This window comes from Abramis brama (assembly GCF_963993115.1).
Source record: "Abramis brama genome assembly, chromosome: 3".
Classification (NCBI taxonomy): Eukaryota; Metazoa; Chordata; class Actinopteri; order Cypriniformes; family Leuciscidae; genus Abramis; species Abramis brama.
The window spans coordinates 55,847,848-55,860,285 of record NC_139965.1 but is presented as its reverse complement, the minus strand read 5'-3'; the positions used below and the strand labels follow the sequence as shown (position 1 = coordinate 55,860,285).

Genomic DNA, 12,438 nt, shown 5'->3' with positions numbered 1-12,438 from the left:
TTTCTCATTGCGTTTAACTGGACACACAAATGGCCACGTGGTGACTTTCCATATATTCCACAGAATTACCTTTCAACAGTCGGGAGATATGGTATTCACTGTGCCGTGTTCAAGTCGGGCTGTAATGTAACTATCTTGCCTAAAATATGGTATTTGATGAAACGACATTAGCAATCAAAACTTGCATGTCTTCCTTTTAATTGCATACATATTCCACAGCTATTGCTTTCAAATAATTCGTTTTCACTACTCACTTTGGGCCAACTCCAGCAGGATATCATGGAGTATGTGTGTGTGTGTGTGTGTACGGGCATTATCAGCAGCAGTAATCAGCCCAGAGGGAGAGGGCATGTAATGGAGGTTTCCCCAGAGGAGATGAAAGCCGCAGGGCTGAGTGGGTTCACAGGCCCAGGGTCTCTCTCACTTTCTCAGGCGGGCGGCCGCTTTTCAGGAGCTCGGTTCACAGAGATCCCTGCTGAGGAGCTGGCTGATGAAGCTCTTTCCTGCCTTGTCGGGTTGTGCAAAGGTACTGACCCCTTGACCCTGCCCTAAAAAGCCCTCCTGGCAAGACTGGGGGTCTCACAGCATTTGTTGGGGAGCATATCCATGTATTTGCGGAATTAATCTGCGGACAGAAAATAGACGCACAGCAGTGGCATGGTTTAACACCCCATGACAGTCTATAGTAACAGCCAATGAGGAATGATTGCATCATAAATGAACACACAGGTCCAGGAAGCTCTGAATGTGTGTGTGTGTGTGTGTGTGTGTGTGTGCATACACAAGTCAATCGTAGGACCTACGTTTTATACTCGCATCCAACGCAACCTTATTGATTCATGTATGGTGGACACCTATGTTTGGAAAAGGCCCCTTCTTTTGGACATACAGGGGGAGTTAAGGGCTGGAAATTCTCTTCAGGCAGAAAAAACGGGAGGTTAAAATAAGAGCAATCCTTGTCAAGGCTTTGAGAGTAATTCAACTGACACTGATGAGAATCAATGCTCCTTTGAATGCATTACTTGGCAGAAACAGGCCTTTTGTCCCTTAAACCCAGCCAGCGAAAAATGATGCCCTTCGAACAATGGGGGGAGAGGTGAAAATATAAAGAGTGAGAGAGAGGGAGAGAGAGAGAGGTCCTCCCTCCATTCCCTTTCACTGAGCCAAATGGATTCCGAGCACTTATGCATTAATCAATCAATATCTCTCACTGTACATCAACGGCGCAACCAAGTTATGAATGACCTTTCCAACAAAAAAAAGGACACTTTAATGTGCACAAGACTACATGTAGCTGAGTAACTTTGGCCCATTTTTTATCACGCATGATTACACCTTCACAAGGCACAGGGCCATTAATAGTGCACTAAATATGACAAGGTTAGTCATTATTCAATTAGCACAAAAGAAGAGGGCAAGGGGCAAATCGGTGAGAGAGATGGGGGATGTCATTTTTTGGACATCCATCTGTCATTCAGTGTGGCACAGAATGAACTGACTAACCCAGAAACATATTGTGCTGCCACTCATTGCAACAATTTTCATATTATTTCAATAGCTTCATATCTTAAGTGTCACATTTTTCAATTCCTGCTTACTCGGAGTAAAAAAACTAAGTCACACTACATTTACATGTAGCATCTGTGAGAGGATCTCATATGCTTTAAGAGCACTTCTTTTGTAACAACGTTCAAGAGCTAATTTAAAGATGGCTCCTATCTTCTGATAAAAGATGACTGGAGCAGCTGTCGCACTTGAGAGGAATCACTCGCAAAGCCAAGTCTGTTTATTATCAAGCACAATGTTGCACTATCATTCAGCTGATCACTCTGATACAGTTAGTACTCAAAATGACTAAGAACTCGGCCATTAGGACAAACATGACGTCCTCCGCCTTCCGAGGGTTTCCTCCAATAGACGAATCCACTTGAAAGTGTTTGGGTTGAACTTTTTCCATCTAAAAGAATAATAAAATCAGCAGCGAAGTGCTTTTAATTATCTTTTCATCGGTTATTACTAATCGTAGTCCTTCCCCCTCACTTTCTCTAGATGGGAGTCGAGCGGTTTTAGACTTCGGAAGCGAAATCTCTCGTGGCCGGGAACCCGCTCTGTATTGATGGCAAAAGCGGCACTTAACTCTTTGAGCAATCAAAACTCAATCATTTCTCATTAAAATCCTGAACGCCTGAAATCAGATAACATTTGGGGAGAGACTCTGGCTTCATCCGAGAAATGGATTTCTCTGGAAAAAAAAGAAAAAAGAAAAAAAAAACATTTCCGGGAGGAGGGAAATTGTGAACAGACAAAGCTCGAAAGAATTTGCCTTTTTTTTATGGGTTTATGGGACCGAATAAGAAAAATGGGTGCATATTTAGGATTTTGACATGGGTACTTCTTTTTCTCAGCCACTCTTTTTTGGGCTCTGTTAGGGCGTGGAGGTGAAGCATGGAGACAGAGTGGAACGGACAGGAGCTGACTGCACAGCCAAGCTAAGAAAGGAAAAACTCAGGCCAGGAGCACAAATTAATGCTATTGTGAGTTTGCGCACAATAGGGCTTGCGAAGTGACTGCGGAAGACCCTTAAACGGAGACATCGCTCTTTCCTCCCTTCCCAATTAGATTTTCTCACCCGTTTTACATTACAAAAAAAGGGGTCCATTTTTGCCTAATTCCTCCTTGCCACTGACACAGGCACCTCGGAAACTAAACCAGGAGCAGATTAGCGCCAGGCTCGGCATGATTGACAGCAACCTGCGCACTTGTTTCGGACACCTACACCGTGGCTGTCTCAACCATGACCCCTCCCTCCCTCTCCATGAGCGTCTCCACCTCCCTTACAACTGCGTGTGATATTCAGCAAATACATGCCAAAGACACATTTTAAAAAATGTCTCCTCGCTTCATTTTGACCATGGCCCGAGAAATGCTATGTACTATTAATATATATTGCACTCTGCATATAATCCTTTGAGTCTCTAGGCTGTGTTCAGAGATAAACAGAGGTTCACAGTATTATTTATCATTTGTTGATGTGTCCTGTTTCACGCTGGTTTAAATCACTGACAACCATGGGACTGTATATGAAATTGAGGGACTAGTAGATGTGAAGTGAGTGTGTGTGTGTGTATGTACAGTATGTTTTCTTTAATAGGCACGGGTTGGCTTGTCATCTCTATGGCTGCTCCACAGCATTGGCTCATTAAGGACACAGAGCGGAGTGGTTCTGGTAAGTTCATGCTAATTTCCATCCCTGTCTGCTCTACCACCCTTCTGAGACACTATTAGTGCCTGTTTGAATATTCAGATAAGCAGGGACCAGAAACGCACAAATTAAATCCCTTTATTCTGATGTAAGTCCTACATTGGGCTCCATCTGCGCCCCCTACATATGGGCAACAGTAAAGACAGAGAGCAAATATAGAGAGACAGAGAGAGAACGAGGCCCTCAAGAGTGTTTCTGGCATGCTAACCACCTGCATGAGCGTTACGAAACATATGAACATTATACAACTTAATATCTAGTGATAAAAACTCAATTTTAAGAGCTGCAAAATTTTAAGGGCGTATGAGCTGAGTTTTAATCCTTCAGAATGAGAAGAAGAACTCAAAGAAAGTCTTCAAAACAGGTGTGTAGAATTATTGACCATTGAGAATGAGGGGAGAAAAGAAAGGGCAGCTTTTAACAGTGGCACTCACACCACCCTAAAGTAGGGCTGGAATTGCGTGTTCTTCCCTCTTAACTGTACGGCACAGCTGAATTGACTCAGAACACTCCTGTATGGTGACTGAGCAGTTAGCATGAAAATTGACCTTTGCTTGCTTTCTGAACTGTGGATTATTCATCTGTAATGCTTTCAATTGGTCAGGGTGGCTTGAGCTGGAACCTTCTGACATATTTGCCTTCTCCCTTTCCTCCTCTGTGTCTTTAAAACTCATTTCAAACTGAAAAAAAAAAAAAAAAAAAAATGCACTCCAAGACCTTGGTGAATGACCATGCCAAGAATCCCAGCGCAATAAAAAAGGGCAAAAAAGCTTGTAAACTGCAGCACGGATTGGAAATCAACAGACAATGATTGCATATGCAGTAAGCGTTTAACAAGCAATGTGTAAAACAAAGAAAGAGGGAAATTTGGGCTCAGTAGTGCTATTGTTCCGCTGTCTTTACATAGGGCTGGTAAAATATGTCAAAAAAAAAAGGTGTGATTGCTGTCAAATGGCCATAAATTGACACCAAAATTTGTAAAAATGGCTTCGATTCTTCTCATGAGAGCTTGCGCTTTGATGTGCCATGGCAGCTTTTGTGACTTTCACTGTACTTTATCCAGTAGTGGTCTGACAGGACACAGAGTGCTAGAATAAATACACATTCACTGAATGTCTTTGTCTAAAGATCATCAATCAGTAGGCTCAGGCCCATCTGAACGGGCTGCAGTGAGAATGTGTCTGCTAGCAGCTAATAAAACAGAAAATGACAGAGATCGAGTCCAAGCAGACAAAGAGATAGTGTGAAAGCTTGAGACATCATAAATCTGGCCCAGTCAAACTCCAGGAATGTCCCAGTTTGTCAAAAACAAATAGCAGCTTGTCTCCGACCATTGCTAGGCAAAGGAGCCCTCACATCTGGTCAAACAGACCTTGCGCTCGGTCAGGAATCTGGTCGAGTCCATTTTGGACAAACAAGGCCTTGATGGGACATCATTTTGCCCCAGAAAGCCTCTGGAGTAGTATGGAGACTAATCAGAAGTCTTCATCAACAGATGTTACAGTGTGGCTAATCAATAAGCCACATAGCAAGGGGACTGCGACGGCCTACAGCGTGAGAATCACTGTTTCTTGCCTGTGAAGTTTTGCTGGGCATGTACAAGGAGCGAACACGATGGCATCTTCGTGTAGGAATCCAGCCTTCGCTCCCCTCAAAGACCCCTGTCAGAATACACTAATGTCACATTGATCAGCCGTCTTGCCTTCCCTAACATCCCTCCATTCCCACTTCTGTCGCACGCTCCTTCTCTCCTCTGGGCTGTGTGTGAATAATCAAGCGAGGGCTGAATCAATGGCTGCCGTGCGCCTCCACAGGTAAAGGTTAGCAGGGTGGAATATTGAATTATTCCTGCTTCTCTCATCAGTGCCATCTGCTTGGCTGCCTCTAATTGACAGGTCAGAGGGACAAGATGGCTCTCTTCAGTATTTATGTGTGTGAAAGCCTGATCTTCTGCATTCTAGCCTCAAAACAACAGACAGCATGTCTGCGATGAAACGTGCATCTTTCCGTTAGCAAGGGATTGTTTCATGTGCCAGTTGCCCCGAGAAGCCGTGAGTCAGAGAGAGAGGGCATTCTGCTGTCAGAGCTGTATGTTGTAGATGCAGGCAGCTCATCCACAGCCAAAGATCATAGCCTTTGATCTTTCACTTCCTCTCTAGAGGGGACAAATCAGCTTATTAAAAAAGTCAAAAATCTAAAACTTTCACTGTTTCTGATCGACAACGGGAAAACTCCATCACTCAATCCCTCCGTGTTTTTTCACCTGTGGTCACACCAAAATGATGAAACTCTAACTGAGGGAAAAATTTCCCGTCTGAAGTAGCAGCATAGCATCAAAACCCAAATCTGAGAGCAGCTAAAAACTCATTGACTTCAGTCTCTAGTGTACCTGACAGCCATAAACTAAAAAGAAAATCTATATGAATGTACAGACAGTGATTTCCTAATGCCTGACATACAAAATATCACTTCTGAATACTTGGAGAAGAGCTCTACATTTATGTTAATTGTAGTGTGTGTGTGTTTGTGGACATATGTATATGCATACCTGAATTTCATATACTTATTATAATGGCTTATTTAATATACTGTATATATAGCTTGAACTTGTTCCTACAATGTATGCCGTTTTGGATAAAAGTGCCAGCTAAACCAATAAATGTAATGTAATATGCTAGCTGTATTTGAGCCTCTACTGTAAATTTGATAACGTATTTTTTTTTTTAACACTATAAACTAGTGGTATTATAATATAATGTTTAATATACATTATTACATTACATTACATTACATGTACACAAATAAACTAACATTAATTTTGGAAGATTTTGAAAATAGATTTTGGACACTTACATCAAATCAACTAAGCGGGTACCAAAAACCTCAAGCTGGTCAAAAATTGCTATATATATCTGTCTTTGACTACGAAAGACCTTTTCAACTCTCTCCATGTAATCTGCTGTTTCTCCTCCAGCCACACATTTCTGCTTAGCTGCAGTCAGCTTGGACACATGACTGACAGTTCCTGTCCTCTGTGGTCTCAGTGCCCTGACTGACACAGGACGAGCGCGAGCCTTCAGCCTGCCACCCGAAACCCTCGCGCCCTGCTCGCGCTCCCCACCGCAGCCTCCAGGCCCCGGAATAGAACTCATTAGCACGTTTGGTAAGTACAAATGAGATGACTGCCTCCTGATGGACTGTCTATCTTTTGGATCAGCTTTCAGGGAGAGTGTCTCGTAATGACGGGTGAAGGGAATGAAAGAGGGGGAGAGAAACTAATATTATAATGCTCTCTGCGCTCACTCCGGGCAGTGCACCTCGCAATGGCCTGAAATGGAGGGCCCTGAAGTGGGCTTGATGACAGAGGAGGCCTCTCTCACCCACATGTAGGATCCCACTGTGGGTGTGTGAACACCCACATGTGTGTTAATTGGGTGTCTGTGAGCATGTGTGCCTGTATACAGTACAAATCTGCAGCACAATTTACACCCTCTTATCATCTCCAAATCAAAATGGAGCAAAGAAATATGCACTCTGCACCGCTCTGCTCAACATACACACAAAAACATACCGTCTCCTGCACATGTACTGCCTCGAAGGCCCTCCGTTTGACCCAAGTCACTCTACCTCCCTGTTAGGGCAGCCAATGGTCAGATATATCCATGCCTGGCCAGTAAAACGGCAGAAGAAAACGCCACGCAATCCGTTTTGACTCTCAGACAATCCCAGAATAGCAATTGCGCTTCTTGGTCAATTTGCAGTAGCAGGATGAGCCAGGGAAGGAATTTATACAGCGGCTGTCTATAAACCAACCGGCAAAGAAAAGACTTCCTTGTGTGAGCTTGGCGCGGTCATATGAGCCCAGCCCAACATTGCGCTGAGTGGAAAATCCATAAAGCCATCACTTAGGCTCTTTAATAAAAGGGCCAGTTTCATTTTAATATTTTTCAAAATGAAAGGTAATGCATTTATGAAATTCGTGGCACGCTCAGTGGACTAAAAACAATTTCCTCTGCTAGGCTGTGCCCTTCAGCTGTGGATTAAGGGACAGACGTCCAAGAGGAGCCGACCTGAAGCCCTCGGTGGGGCCCTTACCAATTGGATCGCTTCCCCTCGTCTCTAGCAGCATCCCAGCAATACCATATTTTATTAAAAGAATCCTCAATGATGTTTGTTGCATGACTTGCCCTGTCTTTACTCAGATGTACCATGGCATGGTTGGGGTAGGGCGCAGGGGTTGTGGTTAGCGGCTATAATATCCTGTTTCTGGGAAGGTTTACTTTGCATTTTAACAAGCATGTAAAAAGTTTAGGACATTCCAGGTCCGGCTGCTGTCTGCAGGGCTGTACGGGGCCCTGGGTCCAGACATGAGCCTTGCCCTAGATAGCCCTAGCCAGCCTTCATAGCGCCTCTTCCCCTGCGGAATGCACATGCTTTATGTGCTTCATGCAGACATGTGGCCCTAGTCAATAAGAAACAGACACGTACAAATGTGCATACACACATCCACATCCCTCTTAGCTCAGGGTGACATTCCAGTCCAGTAAAAATAAAAGTAAGGACTTTTTAACACCGCTCGACTCACCCCTCACTTGACATTTCCTGTCCGCTGTCCAAGAGCTTTAGTAAGTAAAGCAAAGAGCCCAGCAAACATCCAGCGTTTGCTTTAATAATGCATCAATCTGTGCATGGAATGTATATTTGCATATAAGGTGATATTATTCACGAGGAAGCAGGCAGTTCGTAGGGAGAGGAGAGAGATGCAATGCTTGCTGGGACAAGGCGAAGCTGGCACTCTATATTCAAGAAAGGTAAAAAACTCTAACTTTTCCTTCAAGGTAAAACGTATTTTCTATAATATGAATTATTAATTTAAAACTCATTCTAAGTATGAACTGCATTTTTATAATAATACTAATAATAAAAATCATGTCAGTGACCCTTGGATCAGTCAAAGACTAGTTTAGAGTCTCCAGTGCACTTCCATCTCCCGCCTGGGCACTGAGAGGGGAGGGTTGCAGCTGGCACAAGAATCCGAGCAGGCCGCTGTTCCCGTGTCTACAGACAGGGATTTCCTGCAGCACGTCATAGCTCAGCGATCACGGTGCTGGCATCTGCGACCGAAAGAGATTTACATCAGCAGCTAATCCACAGCGTCAGTGCAATGTGTTCACTCTCCAAAACAGCTTTCCCTCCTCTCTCCTACAAACACACACAAATCTTCTGGGCTGGCAATGCCACCCAAAGGCCTGCAGCGCCATCAAAAAGCCAACTAACCATCTTTCAATTCCACTTACCTATTTTCTTACTCTCTCTCTCTCTCTCTCTCCTGTATCTGTCAGTTAGCAATGTTCAAAAAAACTTCAGTCCATTAAGTCTTCTGAAATGAGAGACCCCAATGTGTCATCTAGCTATATGCCCTGGTGAACATCACTCATAGAACCTGTCATCTGCTGCTGTAGTGTCTCTTCCCACACATCAAGCTCAGACACACACACACTCTGGAAGCCGACTGTGGGCATGTAAGCATGTGTTAGTGTGTGTTGTCTTGGGTGTCTGAGCTTTATGATTTTCAGAAACCCTTCTTGCAGAGAGCTCCTTTGTGTTGTGGCAAGAAAAGGGGTTAAGAATGACAAATGGACATCCAGTGAGAGAATGACATGCTTGAGCAGCATGCTTTTCAACGCGAGGCAGAAATTAAAACAATGCATGTCTTTTATCCGCACACTGCTCTAATTGGATGGGAAACTCTGCCGCCTTGGCACTCTGTGGGCGAATCATAGGGCAAAAAAAATGTGGCACAGAAACCCGGCCTACACTATCTGCATTCATGCCCAGACACCATAATCACACAGATGTAACATATTTTGTGCATGCATTGTCGTCATATCTGAATATCCTATATTGTGTTTGTTATGGGCCTAATAATGCTTAGCTGGAATGTACTCACGGGTGATTGGTTACTTTAATCAAGCCTGAACATGGTTAGTTCTGAGAGAAAACAATATCACAACAGCATTATGGATCAGAACTGAAAACAAAGCTAATCAATATTTCCACAATCAATTGTTTTCATCAACAGCATCTGCTATGGCACACTTTCTCTGAATTAGTGGTATGGATTTTTTTTTTTTAAATGATCTTCATTGATATTGTTAACAAATGACCAGAAAATGGAATGTGACAGTTCCAGAGAGAGACGTGAAAGACCTCCCTCAGGGGTGGCTGTACAGCCTTAATTTGGGAACTATTAAAGTGCTGTATCTGTTGGTTAATGTGCATTACTGGGGGCTCTTAATTCATAAACTTTTACACTAATTGTTTGTCAAAGAGTTTTGAGTTTTAGGTTGCCGTCACACAACCTAGTTCATGTGACTGTCTGCGTACTGTGCTGTAAACTGATTGAACTCTAGACCAGTTGAAAACGCAATGTTTTAATAATCTGAATACACAATAAATAAATAAAAATGATATTCTGGGTGCTTGCTAGGGCACTGCCCTAAGTTGCCAATGTGTTACTGGATAAGGTTTTACAAAAATAATTAAAACTCTAATGAATCATTGTGAATCAGTTCAAAAGATTAATCAAAATGACTAATTTAACAGAAAAGAAATCTCAAAAAACATCCCTATGACATGAGATATAATTCATGTCCGTAGCACAAATGACTAGCATACCAAAGTTTATTACTTAAAGTTAGAATAAGAAGTTTCATACAACTCTATCCACAATGTTTTTGTCCAGGGTCGTCGGAAACTCCAGGTGAGAAAATTGGGGAGTGGGAAAGTCGAACTCTGCTTAGGGGAGTAGCCCAGCATCTAACACCAACAGAGCTGCACACTACACGGCAGCAGCCAAGGGAATTGCTGCCTAGCTGACCCAGAAATCCAGGGCCAGCTTTGTTTTAACAAGCAGGGGAGCCTTCTACCACTTTAGCAACTGTGCCACAACCACAAGAAAGAGCCCAGTGCCTCAGAAGAGCTAGCAGGGAGGAAATTAAATATTACACCATGAGGGAATGGTTTCACTCGGGTTAAAGGGGGGGGGGGGGGGGGGGGTGCAGGACATTAAGAAGTTTAAAGGTAGTTTGGGGAGGGCGGGTTCATAAGCACGGGGGACGGCAGTGAGGAATTAGCAACATTCGTACTTGCTGATGAAGAAGTATGTTCAATACCAGTGTAATTCGAACAAGATGCTGAAGCAGGTAGTTGGAGAAGGCGAAGAAGGCCAACATTCTTTATTTATATATACAAGAGTTGAAAAAATGTCAGTCTTTGGCCCTGCTATTTAAAGGGATGAGACTTGTTTTCAAGCTAAGCAGTGCGCCACGGTTTGGTCGACAGGAGCTTGAGTTTGATCCTGCATCTGTAGGGCAATCAATCAGCTGTTCAACGCTCCGACTGCAGCCCGCTCCGTTTGGTAAACAGAGCGTCAAAGGCAATTAGGACAGTGGTTCCTCTCGGAAGACCCAGCATCCCTAACAGAGCGCTCATTGGCCCAATACTGACGTCAGTTAGCAGGTATCGGCTATCAAAGGACAGGAACTCTGGGACCCCTTTCTCTCGCTCATTCTGTCTGCGTAGGAAACAATAGCTGATAATAAGAGGCAGGCTGGTTCCCTTTTGAGCTGCTGGTCGATTTACACTCACCTTGTCCTTCATCAGAATTTCCTAGTCAGCACTGGACTAGACCTCAGCCTTAATCACCTACATATTCTCTCCTGAAGGTACAGGAATTCAATAATATCTAGTCTAGAAAAAGGCAGTAATTAAATACATCAAAAAGATTGCATGGCCACGCAATCAGCCATCATCAAAGCACGCAGCCATCTCTCACTAAAAAGAACATCTCATCTGACTAATCCTGGAAGATTTCGGAAAAGTTGCACTGCACGGCAGACATAATGTGTTGTTTGTGAGTTGTTGGCTCATTTGACGTCAAGGGGGTACGACTGGATTGCTGCAACTAGAAAAAAAGATGGCAGAGGGTTGCAAATGTGTGTGTGTCTGCGTGTAGCGACTGCATGCTTCTCTGCCCACACATCCCTACTGCAGGAGTCATTACCTAACCTCCAACCAGACTCACAAACAAGGGAATCCATTAACGCACATCAAAGGTTAGCCAAGAAAATATATAAATAAATGCTACATCAACCAAAAAAGAGAGAGAGAGAGCTAGGGAGAGAGAGAAAACCAGACTTGTTTGTGAACTCTTTACCTCCACCTACCCAGAAACACACTCTAAATCTCCTGCACCCCCACCCTTTTAACCTAAGTGGGCCTTCCTATTGCCTTTGCATGTTCACTTGTCCACTGTACTATAGTCATTAACATATTTGGAGTGCAGCGAGCAGAAAGCTTAATTGTCCTTAATTGCTCGGCTAAATATGTTCTCTAATGATTCTCCTCAGATCTGTGACTGCCTTTTGCGCAATTTCCCGGCCGCTGGCTTCATTATCCCTGCCTCCTTGGAACAAAGCGTCTTTAGAGGCCAACTCCCCCCGCCGTCTTTTGCTCTCCCTCTCTCTCTCCCCCACGGCACAACGCTAAGAGCCAGTCGGGCCGCCTGGCTCGCGGGAGGGAGGGGAGCGACGCACAATGGAAGTCTTTTGTCAGGGCACGAGAGTCAAAATGATTAGAAAACCAAATCCATGCTGAAACAGTGTGTTAATTGACTGCAGCTCTGTCGTCTTAATGGCTAACTAACATATGGCCTGACGAAGGCCTCAGCCCCAGCCTTTTGTTTTTAGCACCCCCTCCCCTCGCCGTTCGGAGCTTAATGGCATCTATGATTGTTTGTTTAATGCCGGCACAGCAATGGGACTGTACTCGTATTAATGAACATGCTGTGCCAGATCGCCGTTGTCCTTAGGATATCCTCTCGCCTTATCAGTCATCAGTGGAGCACAGAGCCACAGCAGTGATGTCATAGGCACGACCCAGGGACTGAAGATGTGCTGTGCTCTTTCACTTAGAAGCATCTCAATGACTCCAGTGTGCTTTATGCCGTGTGACCAGGTCTCAAAAATCAGGTAAAGATGCTGGCATTAAAAGAATCTGCTCTATTGGTAACCAGATCTGAAGCCATGCAACAATGAACATTGTAGTCTACTTATAATGCAATTTCTATCTATTAACAATCTGAATTATGAATGGAGTGGAAACTGTCCCACTCT

At 43.9% G+C, this 12,438-nt stretch overlaps 1 protein-coding gene across 4 annotated transcripts in view; it reads right to left on the bottom strand.

The window, feature by feature from the left end:
- The window catches only part of zfhx3b (zinc finger homeobox 3b), a 344,899-nt gene that overhangs the window by 47,800 nt on the left and 284,661 nt on the right, over positions 1–12,438 (bottom strand). The gene's annotated exons all lie outside the window — the stretch shown is intronic.